This window comes from Phyllobates terribilis, unplaced genomic scaffold (assembly GCF_046119375.1).
Source record: "Phyllobates terribilis strain yellow unplaced genomic scaffold, ASM4611937v1 Scaffold_2__4_contigs__length_985480577, whole genome shotgun sequence".
Lineage (NCBI taxonomy): Eukaryota > Metazoa > Chordata > Amphibia > Anura > Dendrobatidae > Phyllobates > Phyllobates terribilis.
This window is the reverse complement of record NW_027362762.1, coordinates 145,603,832-145,621,193: the sequence shown is the minus strand read 5'-3', so window position 1 is coordinate 145,621,193 and position 17,362 is coordinate 145,603,832.

The window sequence follows — 17,362 nt, the reverse complement described above, 5'->3', positions numbered from 1 at the left end:
CAGTCTCTGCACCACCTCTCGATGGTTCCTCTCATGCCTACCCAATGGAACCGCACGCGCAGCAGGAACTCCAGCTTCTTCCATCCGAAGTGCCCAGCTCCGTCGTGGTATGCCTCCATCACCATAGCTGCGTCTCTTCTTGGCACCACTACTTGCCAGATTAGTTCATGCGTCCGGGAGTTAACCATCATGCGGCACAACTTCCCCTTGTAAAGGAACAGTCGACTCTTCTCAGCCCACAGTTGCTTGGCTTCCTCCGGAGCGTCTGGGTCAAGGCGTGCATCTGGCCGAGTCAGCATCTCCTTTACCAGTCGGACAGCAGGGTCACTGTCTTGCGTCTCCGCCCAGTTGTAATGAGGTAATGGGTTGAACGTAGCGGATTGCTTACTCCTTACACGGTGGGAATACTGGATAGTCCCATGACGGTGGAACGCGGGGAGTTCAACTTCTTCCAGTTCCTCTGAATCTTCCCCTACGTCCGGTAGGTTCGGCATCCTGGACAGGGCGTCCGCGTTGGTATTGGAGCGTCCTGCCCGGTATTTGATTGTAAACTCATAGTTGGACAAGCGGGCCATCCATCTCTGCTCTAGGGCACCGAGTCTTGCAGTGTCCAGGTGTGTCAACGGGTTGTTATCCGTGTACACGGTGAACCGGGAAGCAGCGAGGTAGTGCTTAAAGCGTTCGGTGACTGCCCACACCACTGCCAGGAACTCTAGCTTAAATGAGCTGTAATTCTCAGGGTTTCTTTCGGTGGGTCGCAGTTTTCGGCTGGCGTAAGCAATTACCCGTTCCTTCCCCTGCTGGATCTGGGACAGTACGGCTCCTAGCCCGATGTTACTGGCGTCGGTGTAGAGGATAAAGGGCTGGCTATAATCAGGGTACGCCAGGATTTCATCCCCCGTGAGGGCCATCTTCAGCTGGCGGAAGGACTCTTCTTCCAGCTTCTCCCATCTGAAGGGTGGCTTCTGGTTCTTGGCCTTCCTGGACTGGCCTATCAGGAGGTCCTGCATAGGAGCTGCCTTTTTGGTGAAACCGGGAATGAACCTTCGGTAGTAGCCTACCAACCCGAGGAACTGCCTCACTTCCTTTACGCTGGAGGGGCTTGGCCATTCCTTAATTGCGGTGATCTTATCAGGGTCGGGAGCCACTCCGTCAGCACTCACCACGTGTCCCAGGTACTGCACCTTTGGCTTCAGGAGGTGACACTTGGAGGGTTTCACCTTTAGGCCGTAACTTGCCAGAGCTTCGAACACTTCCGCCAGGTGTTTCAGGTGGTCCTCGTAGGTCTTGGAATAGACGATGACATCGTCCAGGTATAACAGGACCGTCTCAAAGTTTCGGTGTCCCAGACAGCATTCCATCAATCGCTGGAAGGTTCCTGGTGCGTTGCAGAGTCCGAACGGCATGCAGGTAAACTCGCTAAGTCCCATCGGGGTGGTGAATGCGGTCTTCTCCCGGTCCGCCTCTGCTACAGGAACCTGCCAGTACCCGCTAGTGAGATCCAAAGTGGAGAAGAAGTTAGCAGATTTTAAAGCAGCCAAAGACTCCTCTATTCTTGGTAAGGGGTACGCATCTTTGTGTGTGATACGGTTAATTTTCCGGTAATCTACACACATTCTCATGGTGTTGTCTTTCTTTTTGACCAAGACTAGTGGAGCTGCCCAGGGGCTACAGCTATCCCTGATTACTCCAGCCTCCTTCATGTCTCTAAGCATCCCCTTGGCGTGTTGGTAGTGTGCAGGGGGTACGGGTCGGTATCTCTCCTTTATGGGAGGATGGTCTCCCGTGGGGATGTGGTGTTCTACCCCCTTTACTCGCCCGAAGTCTAACGGGTGTTTACTAAACACTCTCTCGTACTCTTGAACCACCCGATAGACTCCCTGTTTCTGGTGTGAGGGAGTGGAGTCAGTACCCAGATGTAGTTGCTGACACCAGTCCTCCATTGGTTTCTTAGAGCCGTTACCTTCCTCTGGTTGAGATGGAGGCAAGGGTTCCACGGCCTGTACAGAATTCTGATTGATGGTATACAATTTGGCTAGCGTAGCATATCGGGGCAGGTACACTTCCCTTTTCCCGATGTTTATTATGCGAACGGGCACCCTCCCATGGCGTACATCAACCACCCCCCGTGCTGTCAAAATGGTGGGCCTACTGTCTGAGTAGACGGGTTCTACCATTGCTTGGTAGTCTCTACCTCTCAGACCAATAGCTGCCCGGCACCAAATCATCATTTCACTTTTCGGGGGCATGGCAATAGGGAAAGGGTCACACATTCTTACGCTACCAATCTCACCACCGGAGAGTTCCACCTGTTGCCGTCGCATCAGTGCCCGGATCTCTTTCTGGAGCACTCGCTGCTGGCCGGAGCTGGCGTTCTTGGCAACCTGCTGTAAAATGAAAATCACCTCTGCAAGACAATTTTCAATCACATTAGTTCCTAGAGTTATCTTTGGGTGACTCTCGCGCTTGTCAATGTCTACAATGATCAGTCCCTGTGCTGCCAGTTCGACTCTACCGATTTTAATGGTCATTTCTTTAAATCCGATCTGTGGCACGGGCTGACCATTACTGGCGATGATACTCAAGTCGTCGTCTGGATAGCGGGTTATATCCGAGTCATTCCAGTACTGCTTGAAGAGCACGTACGGGATGGTGGTGACCTGTGACCCGGTGTCCAGTAGGGCACTCATAGGGATGCCATCCAGTACCACAGGCAAGACTGGACGTCCTCCCACATTTTTGTCGCGCCAGTTCGATGGGCCTGGTGATCTTTTTCCTGGGGGTTGGCCCTCTACCCCAGGTTGTGCCAGTTTAAAGGACAGTACCTTGCCATATGTCCGGGTTGATTGCAGCGGCGGCAGATAGGTTGTCCGTCCTCGTTGTACCGGTCGCTGGGTCTTCCTCTGGCCGGTGGGGTCCTCCTTGGTCGACGCCACGGGATGTCCTCCGGTCCGGATGCCAGCTGGATCTTCCCTGGAGTGGAAACCTGTAAAGACTGCACAGTTCGGGTTAGCGCAGCAACGCTTTTAGCTAGCTCTTGGACCTGATGGTGCAGGTCCGGAGCCGGGTCATTGTTCAAAGCCTGCGCATCAGCCCCCACAGGCCCTGCCGACAAGGGCGCCGCCTCCTGGTGGTAAGTGATAGCTGGACGCCTGTGGGTCACAACGCCACCCGGTGTCGGTTCTCGGAGCACCCGGATTGCTCTGTCCTTGAACTGTGCAAAGTCCAGATGAGGATCCTGTAAGGCTATGGCCCGCAACTGGGTTCGGTGGACATTGCAATATAGTCCCTCTATAAATTGCTCGGTCAACAGCCTGTCCTCGTTTCCCACGCTGTCAGGGTCGGTCTGCTTAATGGCTCTCAGGGCCTCTTGTAGGTTTAGTGCATAGTCCCTTATACTCTCATGTGCTCGCTGCTTGCACTCATAGAATCTAAGCTTAATCTCGGCTGAGGTGCGGGTATCAAAGGTGTCCCTCAGCCGGGTTAGTATCCCTGCGACAGTCCTCCTCCCAGGTGGCCAGGACTTTACCTCCCTTTGGGCTGCCCCGGTTAGTTGGGCCACCAGGATGCTCACTTTTTGCTCTTCTGTGAGGGGGTACACCTGGAAGAGGCTATCCAGCTTTTCTTTAAAGTCATTCAGGGTATGTGACTCCCCTGAGTACTGGGGTAGCCAGGCTGCTCCCGGAATATAGGGCATGGTGAAAGGCATGACTGCAGCAGCGGTGGCGCTGGCGGGGGTTGAGGCAGTGAAGCTCTCCTCCGTATCCGACATCTTTCTCCCCCCCTAGTGGACCGTGGCCTACCTTGCGATGATCCTCTTCCGTAGGCCGCGGCTCCGCAGTGGATCGTCAGGGTTGAGGACCTTCCGTCGCGCTCCTGTGACGTCGGCGTCTGCTGGGCTCCTTCCAGGACCTTACGCAACGTCCGGACGTGAGGCGGGGCTTCAGTTCTCGCGCGCTTTCGGAGTCCACGCCCCTCTTCTTCCCGCGCGGCGTCTTCAAGATGGCGTCCAACGGCGGGAAAACTCCACGGAAGGCGGGAAGAAGGCAGAAGATGGCGCCGGATGGCGGGAAAACTTCGCGGATGGCGGGAAGAAGGTAGAAGATGGCGCCGGATGGCGGGAAACCTCCACGGATGGCGGGAATCTTCACCACTGGTAAGTTTGAACAGTCTTTTTCAGGCACGCAGTACCCGGTGGTTGCGGGCACGAAATCCTGCCGACTACGCCAAAGTTGACGCGCCCCTGGGCCTACTTGGTGTAGCGTTGCGCACGCGGGGACTACCCGGAGCCGGGCCTGTTGGGGGTAGTAGTCTCGTGGCGGTGACCCGGTCCGTGCCCAGGGAGTCAAACTGTGTGGCTGAGTATTAGCAGTAGATGTTGGACGACTACGCCACCCGTTGAATGCAGCTATGGAGCTGCCGCTGCAGGGCAGACCGCTGAGGCCGGTAGTACGATTGTGCAGCGTAGATGGTATAACCCCCAACGGGAGGGGTATGGCCTCAGGGCAGCCGACGTGGATGATGGGGGTAGCAGGAACCACTCAGAGACGATGCGGTGTAGTTCAGGGTCTTTACTGGTGATAAAGATAGACCCTCCCGGAGTACTGGCTAGCGATCGGGGCCTGGTCAGTCTTTGAGCAGATGGGATTTCCCCTGGCCAGGCGGAGTTGTAGGCCTCCCCAACTAATTGTACTCTTCTGGCTACCTTGCTAGAGGCGGGTAAAAGTAGCCCACGTCCCTGAGTGTACCGTGTGGTGCTCACCCGTATGGCCGGTGACTCGGGGCCTTCTAGTGGCTTCCGCTCCACGACGGCGGTGCTGGTCCCACGCGTGTGACCGTGCCTTCGGGTTTCTTGGCCAGAGGACCTGAAATCCCCTGCCGGTCGGTTTCTGCTGCTGGGTAAGGATTAGTCCCCACAGCCTCGGACTCCGGGTCCGGTGGTAACTCTTCAATCAGGGCGAGCTCTACAGCTGCCAGCCCCTGATTCCTTTTAGCACGACTTCCCCAGAGCTCCTGATCTCTCTTTCCTATAGCTGCTTCTCCTCTTCTCTCTCTACTCTTTTTCTCTCTAACCCTGCCTCAGCCCCAGCTTTATATAGGGGAAGTTCTTCCCCTCCCAGGACTGGGCAGGAGGTGTGGCATGCATAGGATGTCTGACCAGGAAACCTCCCACCTGCTCTCAGACATAATATTGCTATTACTGTGGAAACCAGACCCCTGGGGTGCCACACATTTATAATACTAAGCATCTACCTCCCCATGCTCATGGATGTTCATCAGTATTTTGCACCTATGCAACCTCCATCACCAGCCAATAGGGCCTATCTGCATTCTGCAGTGGATTTGATGTCCTTTTCTGTCACAGCCAAAAATGTGTCACAGGAAAAACCCTGTTCAGACTGATTGCAGAGGCTGCAAGCAATCAATGGCCTTTGACTACAGCAGTCCCATCAAATTGCACCCCAGTTATATGCTTGTAATAGTGGGGAAGGACGTAGCCTTCCTTTTGGCACTGAAGTAGTTAAAGGGAGTGTTCCCGTAGTTAAACCTCTCAGGACTGTTGGTAGGCCAAGCTAAGAGGTTAGCATCAGTGGTCCAGTCAGTAGAGAAGAGGGGGAACTTAGTGCCCTGACCAAGCCTTGAGTGTTATAGAGCTTGGTTCTGGCATAATGCCTTGTGGGCTGCAGTACCTGTAATCAGCCACAAGATGCCACTGTCCTGGGTGCAGATGTTAGGTTGAGTCTGCTAGCAGTGTTACAGACAGTGATGGGGTTAATGCTGTAAGATGACAGTCCACAGAGGGTGGGCACATTAGGAAAATCTGGAAGTGATGAGCAGTAAGAGATAGGACAGTGAACTGTATGGGCAGCCTGACTATATGGTGGCTGCTAGGGTAGACGGGAGCTCCATACCCTCAGACAGTGGGATCACCAGTGTAAAAGTCTCCCTACGCAAGAGTCCTGTTAGCCGGCCGGAGAAACTCAACAGAGGTATTGAGGACCCGGGGCACTTCTAGTCTGCAGGTAGCAGAGGAAGATAAATAGGACTCCAGGCTAAGACGTGGGGGAGATATCGGATCCAGAACACTGTTGATATTGCAGAAGAGTCTCTTGGGCTAGAGATTAGAGTCACAGAGATGCATCACTTAAAGAGGGAACCAGGGCTGAAGATGTTGCCAGCTCCTGTGAGGGAGATAATAACCTGTCGGGCCTTATCCATTATATCTGCCTGTAAATACTGTACATATTCATCTTCCCCAAGTAAAGTCCAAGTTATGGTTAAGAACCTCGTGTCCTCTGAATTTATTGCTGCCCTGGTCCCAGAAGAGAAATGCCTGGAGACAGCCGCGATCGGATGGTTTGAAGTAAGTGGAGAGCCCCACATACACAGCCACACATCAGAGGGAGGACACAAATTGTCTGTAGGGTGCCAGAGCGAGAGGGGGCTACAGCTCGCCCACGTCTACCTCGCTGGGGCATCTTACATGTTGACACCAAGAGACTGGCGGAGAATACAGCACGAGTGCAAGGGAGTATCTGAGGTCAGGTAGGGGTGTGTGCATGTGTCCCCCCCCTCATATTACCCTTGGTCTATTAAAGTATTGGACAATACCATTTAATATAGGTAATAGAGATGAGCGTTGTTCTACTCGAACTGTTCGCCAATCTCAAATTCGAGCTGTTTTGGGCGGTGTTCGAGCCGTTCGGCGAACACGAACAATTTGAGAAAAATTCGGCTGTTCGAGGTTATGTTCGATAACTGTTCGTGCACCAAAATCATAACTGGATTTTTTCTCAGTAATGATGAAAATTAATGTTAATACGCAGTTTGAGTGTACAGCGGGGTGGGGGGAGGGGCAGGGGATGGATCTCTGCAGGAACAATGAAGATCTCCATTTTTTTTTCTCTTTCCCGCATTTGCAGTGGGGAGGTGCAATCTGTCAGCCTATCAGCAGCGCACACACGGAGCGAAGTGCTTTTTTTCACACAAGCAAGGGCATGTGTCATTGGCAGTGTATGTCACATGTCCTTGCCCTATAAGACTAAGCCATTTTCCCCGTCGCCACCATTTTCTCACTGCTGCAGCTGCGTGTTAGACGGCACCGCTGTTGCTGTGTGCGCTATACCTTGTTAATTTCAAGCCAATTTTCGCACAAATATACAGATAGCTTGGGAGTAGGGAATAGTTGTGATTGCAGTCCTTTTAAGGACTAGGTTACAGCATTTCCTACGACTTTTATCAGGGAGGTCTGTGCTCTTAAATAGATAGGTTGTGGGAGTAAAGACTAATTGTAATTGGAGTCCTTTTCAGGACTAGGTTACATCAGTTCCTATCAGTTTTTGCCAGGCAGGTCTGTGCCAGTGCTGTGCAAGTTTTTTTCACAGCATTTGGCTGAATCTAGCAAAGCTAATCCTTTTTGGCCTATTGCAGAGTGTGTTAGTCAGTGGAGTAGCCTATCTGTGTTGCAAGATATACCACCTGTGTATAGAATACCAATTTTTTTACTGCACCTAGTGAAGTAAAATCTTTTGGGCATAGCATCATTCTATTAGTCCATCTATACTGACCTCCATCAGGTTGCAAATTAAAACTAATTTTTATCTGCATCTACAGTACCTCTGAAAAAATATTTGGGCTTCTACCTGTGTGTGGGACTTGTTGTATTAGTCCATCTATACTGACCTCCATCAGGTTGCAAACTGAATATATTTTTTTCTGCATCTACCTCTGAAAAAATATTGGGCTTCTAGCTGTGTGTGGGACTTGTTGTATTAGTCCATCTATACTGACCTCCATCAGGTTGCAAACTGAATATATTTTTTTCTGCATCTACCTCTGAAAAAATATTGGGCTTCTAGCTGTGTGTGGGTCTTGTTCTATTAATCCATCTATACTGACCTCCATCAGGTTGCAAACTGAATATAATTTTTTTCTGCATCTAGCTCTGAAAAAATATTTGGCCTTCTAGTAGTGTGTCGGACTTTCTCTATTAGTCCATCTATACTGACCTCCATCAGGTTGCAAATTAAAACTAATTTTTATCTGCATCTACAGTACCTCTGAAAAAATATTTGGGCTTCTAGCTGTGTGTGGGACTTGTTGTATTAGTCCATTTATACTGACCTCCATCAGGTTGCAAACTGAATATATTTTTTTCTGCATCTACCTCTGAAAAAATATTGGGCTTCTAGCTGTGTGTGGGACTTGTTGTATTAGTCCATCTATACTGACCTCCATCAGGTTGCAAACTGAATATATTTTTTTCTGCATCTACCTCTGAAAAAATATTGGGCTTCTAGCTGTGTGTGGGTCTTGTTCTATTAATCCATCTATACTGACCTCCATCAGGTTGCAAACTGAATATAATTTTTTTCTGCATCTAGCTCTGAAAAAATATTTGGCCTTCTAGTAGTGTGTCGGACTTTCTCTATTAGTCCATCTATATTGACCTCCATCAGGTTGCAAACTGAATATATTTTTTTCTGCATCTACCTCTGAAAAAATATTTGGCCTTCTAGTAGTGTGTCGGACTTTCTCTATTAGTCCATCTATACTGACCTCCATCAGGTTGCAAATTAAAACTAATTTTTATCTGCATCTACAGTACCTCTGAAAAAATATTTGGGCTTCTAGCTGTGTGTAGGACTTGTTCTATTAGTCCATCTATACTGACCTCCATCAGGTTGCAAACTGAATATATTTTTTTCCTGCATCTACCTCTGAAAAAATATTGGGCTTCTAGCTGTGTGCGGGTCTTGTTCTATTAATCCATCTATACTGACCTCCATCAGGTTGCAAATTCAAAATAATTTTTTTCTGCATCTAACCCAGCCAATAGTTTTGGCCTAATACCACAGTTTGGCCACTCAGCTCTGCTCGGTTACCATCCATTGTTTTTTTGTGCAAACAACTCCAGAGTTGTGAATTAGTTAACCACCAAAATGAGTGGAAAAAGGCCTGCTGCTGGTGGAAAGGGGAATAGGCGTGTTGGGAAGGGGAAAAAAGGTTGTGTCCGTGGGGTAGGTGTTAAAGCAACAGTAACATCTGCAGAAGAAAGACCATCTTCCAGCCAAACTAAAATGTCTACTTCTTTTAGCGGACAATGTGATAAGATCCCTTTCTTACGGCCACGCCAATCGCTACAAATTCCAGATGAGGCACAAAAACAGCAGGTGCTTCAACGGATATCAAGTGCTCCTTTAAGTGGGCTCTCCTCCACATCAACTTCAACATCACAAATACTCCAGTCCTCAAAGATGTCACCCAAATCGCACTTGCTTCCTCACAGCTCCCAAATCTCCAGCTGCCCGTCTGAGTATGAGGTAGAACAGATGGTTGAGTCTGCAGAGCTGTTTACTCATACTATAGCCTGGGAATCAGAGGTCGACTCCAGCGCTTCTGTGAATCCAGACGAGGAAATGATCTGCACTGATGCCCAGAATCTTTATGAGTCGGATCCAGGACCAGACGCAGAAGGTTCTGACCATAATGTAGACCCTCATTCCCAAATTGTAACTCCTGTTGGTGGAGACAATGAGGAAGACGATGATAAGACTCAAATACCTGATTGGAGCGACAACTTTAGTTTTTTGTCAGGGCAGGAACAGGTTGGCTCTGAGGACGAGGGGTGTGATAACGCACAGGGTGATGATGATGAGGTCGGAGATCCCACTTACTGTCAACCCACAGTCAGCCAAGAGATGAGGTCAGCAGAGGAGGTGGAGGAAGATGCTAGTGACGACGAGGTCAGGTTGCGCCTTCCTGGACAGAGACGTAGTACTGGAAGCACGTCAACAACTGCATCCTCAAACACAACTCTGCCTCTCACCACAAGTTGTGGTGGCTCTTCAGGTCGCATGGGTGCTAAGCCTTGCATAGCCTGGGCATTTTTTCAGATCGATAAAGATGACCCAACTCGTGTTATCTGTAACATTTGTCAGCAAAAGCTAAGTAGAGGCCAAAAAATACATAGTTTGAGTACTTCATGCATGAACCGGCACATGGACATGAAGCATAAGTTGCAGTGGGAAGCTCAGTGTGCTACAATGCGGCCTAGCCGGCCGGGCCAACCACCGTCTGCCATATCTTGTGCATCCGCGGCCTCTTCATCCTCTGTGACTGGGGGGACAGCAGTCACACCTGTTTTGGGCCGCAGACCTGCCACCTCTTTACCCGCAACAGCCAGCGTGATTGGCAGGTCATCATTTTCTTTGGAGGTGGTAACACCAGCTGGTGTTGAGCGCTGTCCGACATCGATAGCACCACCTTTGGATCAAGGCAACCTAACATGTCCGCCTGCATCTTCCTCACAGACCGGCAGTTTGCCGGGGACACCCTTATCAACCCCGTCTAAGCACAATAGCCAGCCCTCGGTCCCTCAGATGTGGACAAGTAAAAGACCATTTCCTCCTAGCCATGAGAAAGCTAAGAGGTTGAATTTCACCATCTGCAAGCTCTTGGCTACAGAAATGCTGCCTTTCCGCCTGGTGGACACAGAGGATTTTCGAGACCTTATGTCCGTCGCAGTGCCCCAGTACCAGATGCCCAGTCGGCACTACTTCTCAAAGAAAGGTGTGCCTGCGCTCCACCAGCATGTCGCACATAACATCACCGCTTCTTTGAGAAACTCTGTGTGTGACAGGGTGCATTTCACCACAGACACTTGGACGAGTAGGCATGGACAGGGGCGTTACATGTCGCTGACTGGGCACTGGGTAACTATGGTGACAGCAGGACAAGGGGCTGCTGTCCAAGTCTTGCCGTCCCCACGAGTTGTGCGTCAATCCTCTTTATGTCAAAGTTCCTCCACTGCTTCTGCCTCCTCAACCTCCTCTCGGTCTTCCACCTGCACCCAAAGCCTGTCTGGTCATGCCACAAGCTTTCTAACTGCGCAGAAGGGATCCTGCACACCTCCTTACTATGCTGGCAGTAGGGCTCAACGTCATCAGGCGGTTTTTACATTGAAATGTCTGGGAAATGTGAGTCACACAGCTGAGGAGTTGTGGTCAGCTCTGGAGAACCAATTTCATGAATGGTTGTCTCCACTGGACCTGAAACCAGGGAAGGCCGTGTGCGACAATGCTGCAAACCTGGGTGCGGCCCTTCGCCGGGGCAATGTCACACACGTGCCTTGTATGGCTCACGTGTTGAACCTGGTTGTCCAGCAATTTTTAGCCCACTATCCCAGACTAGATGGCCTTCTGCAGAGGGCACGGTCGCTGTGTGCTCACTTCCGCCGTTCGCATCCCGCAGCTCAGCGACTTACATCTCTACAGAAGTCGTTGGGCCTGCCACTTCACCGGCTAAAATGCGATGTGCCTACCCGGTGGAATTCAACTCTGTGGCAGCACCGACAAGCCCTGGTGCAATACGTTCTGACGTATAGCCTGGGCCAACGAGATTCAGAGGTGGGGCAAATCACGCTGGAGGAGTGGTCTCAGATCAGGGACCTATGCACCCTTCTGCACAGTTTTGAAATGGCGACGAAGATGTTTAGTGCTGACGATGCCATTATCAGCATGACTATTCCGGTGATTTACATGCTGGAGCACATGTTAAACAGAATTCGGAGTCAGGTGGTGGCACAAGAGGAGGTGGAGGAAGTAGAGGAGGAGGAGTTGTATGCGGAAGGGCTAACATCTGCAAGGTCCAGACGGTCGGCAGCACCAAGGCGGCAGGCATGTGAGGGTGGGGGAGATGGTTTTACCAGGGTGCATGGTAGCAGCCAAACTAGTGAGGAAGGTGCAGGAGCCCAGAAAGAAGTGGAGGACGAACTGATGGAAGACTCATCAGATGAGGGAGACCTTGATCACATTTCTGTTGTGCGAGGTTGGGGGGAGAGGACAGAGGAAGGAAGCATGATTGTTACCTCGCCACCAACACAACAGGGACTTGGTGCTCCTGGATGCGCAACACACATGAGTGCCTTCTTGCTGCACTACCTGCAACATGACCCTCGAATTGTGAGAATTAGAAATAATCCTGACTACTGGGTTGCCACACTGTTAGATCCCCGGTACAAAAGTAAATTTGCAGAAATTATTCCTGCCATAGAAAGGGATGCACGCATGCAGGAGTATCAGCAGAGACTGTTGCAGAATCTTACATGTGCTTTTCCACAAAACACCAGTGGTGCACGTAGTGAATCTCACAATTCCAACTTGCCAACCGTGGGACCGTCAAGTGTTCAGCACTCAAACCGTAACAGAACCACAGTATCTGCTGGTAACATCAATTTTGCGGAATCATTTCACCACTTTTTTAGCCCATCCTTTGCAAGGCCACAGGAGACAAGAAGTCTGACACATAGTCAATGCCTAGAGACGATGGTACAGGAGTATCTCCAAGTAAACATTGAAGCCATGACTGTGTCACTGGACCCTTGCTCTTTTTGGGCTTCCAATCTGGATAAATGGCCGGAGCTAGCCACTTACGCCTTGCAGACCATGTCATGCCCCGCAGCCAGCGTTCTGTCTGAACGTGTGTTCAGCGCTGCTGGTGGTGTGCTGACAGATAAGCGCACGCGGCTCTCCACTGATAATGTAGACAGACTCACGTTCATAAAGATGAACAAATCATGGATCCGAAACGACTTTTCTACCCCTGTGTCATCCTGGGGAGAGTAAAAGCTTGATGATTGGTTAAAATCACCCTACCAACCGTTTTAAGCTTTCAAATTACTAATCATGTTTATCTGTATCTTGACTGGAAAATAATTTGGGCTTTGTAGCAGTGTGCAGCACTGATCCTATTAGGCCATCTATACTAAAGCTTCACCAGATTTAAAATTAAAAATAATTTTTAGCTGCATCTAGCCCGGAAAATAATTTTGGGGCTCCGAGATGCGCAAGGCACATAGGTGCCTTCTTGCTGCACTACCTGCAGCATGACCCTCATATTGTCAGAATTCGAAGTAATCATGACTACTGGGTTGCCACACTCTTAGATCCCCCAAACTTTTCGATCAACCTTTTCATTTTAATAAAGACCAAAAAAATGGTCATTTTTGAAATTATAAGCATTAGCAGGTTGTTAGAAACTGAAATCAAACAGTTTTCAACTCAAAACTTTATTCTAGGTGATGTTACATTTTCACATAGGACCCCTTGTTCGAAAGGAGCTTCTGAACTCTCTCGTCCATTGAATTTGTCAGGTTTTGGATGGTTTCTGCTTCAATTGTTTTGCATGAGGACAGAATACCCTCCCAGAGCTGTTGCTTAGATGTGAACTGCCTCCCGCCATCATAGACACTCCTTTTAATGATGCTCCAAAGGTTCTGAATGGGGTAGAGGTCAGGGGAGCATGGGGGTCACACCATAAGTTTGTCCCCTTTTCTGCCCATATCAGCCAGAGATGCAGATGTTTTATGTGCAGCATGAGATGGTGCATTATCATGCAGAAAATGATCTTGCTGTGAAATATACGGTTCTTCTACTTGAACCATGGCAGGAAGTGCTGTTTGAGAAAATCCACATACATTATGGAGTTCATCTTTAGCGCCTTCAGGGATCCTAAAGGGGTCGACAATCTCTCTCCCCATGATTCCAGCCCAAAACATTACTCCACCTCCTCCTTGTTGGCGCTGTAGCCGTGTTTGCGTGGGGTGTCCATCAACCAGCCATCCTCCACTCCATCCATCTGGACCATCGAGCGCTGCACGGCACTCATCCGTGAACAAAACAGTTTTGAAATCAGTCTTCATGTAATGTTTGGCCCACTGGAGCTGTTTCTGCTTGTGTGAAGTGGATAGAGGAGGTCGACAGGATGGCGCATGCACAGCTGCAAACCTCTGAAGGACCCTGCATCTTGTTGTTCGGGGGACGTTGGAGGCACAAGCAGCTTCAAAAACTTGTCTGCTGCTATGACAAGGCTTTTTTGCCGCTGCTCTTTCAACCTGACGTAATTGCCTGTAGGAAAGAGTCCTCAATTTGCCCTTATCAGCACGCACACGTGTGTACTGTGAATCAGCTACATACTTCTTGATTGCCAAGACACTTCATCCTGATCATCGCACAATGTTGATTGTAGTCATGCCTTGACCTAAACACTCCACAATTTGTTGCTTCTCAGCAGCCGACACATCCTTTTTCTTTCCCATTTTGGCAGAAAATGTAGGCTGCTTAATAATGTGAGAGAGCCTTCTTAAGTAGTCTTGCCTTTCATTGGACACACCTGCCAAACTAATTAGCACAGGTGTCTGCAATTGCTTACAGTGATATAAAGAGCCCTGACACACATCACCATCAATGAGTTTAACTGACAAACAAACAAATTCTTCCCTTATCACTCCTAAACACTTTTTGCATAATAATTTGGAACGCAGTGTACATGTGCTTTTCCACAAAACACCAGTGGTTCACGTAGTGAATCTTACAGTTCTAACTTGCCAACCGTGGTCTGTATGGAGTTGTTCAATAAAGGGCCCAAAATTAAGATAACATAGATGGGAGAGGTCTCTATGAATAGGAATTCCTAAGTATTTGATACCCTGTGAGGGCCAGGCAAAGGGAAAGTTGGACTGGATGGAATCCTATATGGATTTGGGGAGGGAGACATCGAGGGCCTCAGACTTCGCTGCATTGATTTTAAAATTTTACCATGTAACAAAGTGATCTATTTCAGCCATAACAGCATGGATGGATATATGTGATTGAGTGATATATACTAGGACATCATCAGCAAATAGAGAGCACTTGTACTCGGTGCCTCCCACCTCAATCCACCTAATATTGGGGTTATGGCGAATTGATGAGAGCAGGTGCTCCGTCACTAGGATGTATAAGAGAGGGGACAGAGGACATCACTGCCTTGTCCCATTGGTGATTGTGAAAGGTGATGAAAATGTTCTGACGCACCCCCTGGGCCTTGGGACACCCGGAGCCGGACCCTTTTTGGTGGATGCTGGTGGTTGTAGTCTTCGTGGCGGCGACCCGGTTCCGTGGCTCAGGGCGGTCAAACCAGTGGCGGAACTATTTATGTGGTTTTGATGTTTAAATGTCCGACTACGCCACCCGTGGATTGCGGTCAGAGTGAACCGCCGCTACAGGGCAGACCGCTGAGGCTGGTGTTGTGGGTGCAGCAGAGCGTAGCATAACTCCCCACGGGAGGAGTATAGCCTCAGGGCAGTGTATGCGGAGGATGGGGGTGATGGTGCAGGGCAGCAGCAGTAACGACACGGAGTCAGTGATGCAGTTCAGGGCCTTTACTCACAGTTCTTATTATCCAGACCACGTCTGCAGGTAACGGCTGCCCACGTCGTACTGTGCTCACCAGGTGAGGGGCTCAGACAACTCCCAGATAACTTTGGAGCACTTCACAGGACCCCCTTTGTGTGTCCTTTGTCTGGCCTTTCTTACCAACACTTCTGTCCGGCTGCCTCGGGCCTCCTCTTGGTAAACTTGGCGCCAGTTTCCCTGACCCTATGTGGTGCCTTCCTAGCGGGTGTAGCGAGGGGCTGCGCCACATAAAATGTCAGAGCCTCCGGTTTCTAGCTGAGGGTCGTTTCCTGCCTCCACTAGTTCGGGGACCGGTCTCCCCCTTTGGCCTGACGCCTCCACGCAGGTGGATTCGGGCGTGCGGTGGCGACTCGCCCGTCCGCACCCCTGGGATCCCTTCATTCCTCGTTCCTGGAGCCTTCTCCGCTCCTCTTCCTTCCTTCTCCCTCTTCCAGGCCTGGGCCTCTGTTACTAGGCGCGCCTCCGGAGCAGAGCTCATGCAGAGCCCCTGCTCCCTGCCACTTCTGCTCAGACTTCTCTGCACTGAACTAAGATGGTGCCCACCTTTTATACTCCCTTCTCAATGCACCCAGGAACTGCTTCCTCCCTGCTCCTGCACTACAGGGTTCCCCTTCCTCAGTGTTCCCTCCCCCCACTCCAGCCAGGGACAGGGACTGTCGTGCCCATCTCAGGGGCATATTGGTCGCCCTGCCCCACGGCAATGTGGTGTAATGCATGCAGGTGTCGGGTCCTGATCCACACTCCATCCTTACCTGAGAGTGAGATATCACACCTCTGGGTGAGGTGCAATACGTCTGTAGCAACCGAGCCCTCAGGGTGCTACAGTTCCATTTATCTTCAGCCTAGGTGACGTATTGCGATACAGGGCCGTGATTTTGGCTATAAAAGGGTCCCCTAGACCCCTACCCCAAGCTTTTTAAGAGAATCATATATGGCGTGCCAGGAGACTCTATGGAATGCTTTCTCAGCATCCAACGAGAGTATCTAATTACAAATTTTTAACTGCATCTAGCCCAGGAAATACTTTGTGCCTAGTAGCAGTGTCTGCTAGTCAGCGGATTATCCCGGCTGTTAAGCAAGCTGCACCACCTGTAGTTTAGACACTTAATTTTTTCAAAGGAAATGCTTCGGGACCATGGGATACTTTGTGAAGAGCATCAGGAGGCACCCCAAGGCACAGGGGCTGGGACTGGCAGTAGGATGCCTTGCGGTGGACAGCCGAGCTCGATCCTTATAAAAGCTTTTTAACTGCAGCAGCTTTAGTGGACGCTACTGGAGCTGGAATTACCGCGGCTGCTGGCATGAGACTTGCCCTCCAATAGATCCTTGTAAATGGATTTAAAGTGTATTCATTCAAATTAGAGAGACAATTTAAATTAAAAAGCTTAGAGCTGCCTCCACCACAGGGGGGCTCGCTCGACCCACCAGCGGACAGGCACCAGTATTGGGAGAGGGGGGCTGGCCGTCAGGGTTCACCGCGGCTCTGGCACAAACCCGGCGACACGGAGGTGGCACGGGCAGGAGCGGACTGGCCGTGTCGGCTTCTCACTTTTTGGATTTTAGAAGGGCATGACATGCCTATATCTGTGTCTCCCCCTCCTTTTACTCCTCCACCTCTTTTCTTTTCGCATGACTATATGTACTTGTCACTTTTCCATGTGTTAGTTGTGTCTTCTGAGCAGTTTGTCAGCTTTTGGACACCTTTGAATGTGTTTTCTATGTGTTTCTATGTGTTTTTGTTTGCCTGCCATTGGTTTTAACGGTGTTCGAAGGTGTTCGACGAACAGTTCGACGAACAGTTCGGCGAACACACGGGTGTTCGACGAACCGAACCGAACTCGAACACTACGGGGGTGGCTCAACACTAATAGGTAATTCAAACTAAAGTAATGAAGCATTTAGTGAATAGCAGTGGCATAACTAGAGACAGATGGGCCCCCTGTGCAAGATTTGGACCCCGCCCCCATCCTGATTATATATATATATATATATATATATATATATATATATATATATATATATATATATTGTAAGGCAGCGCTAGTCATCATGATGGGGGACACTCACTGCACCGGGTCAATTAAAGCACACCAGCCACATTTTCCAGCATTTCACAATCCGGCAGT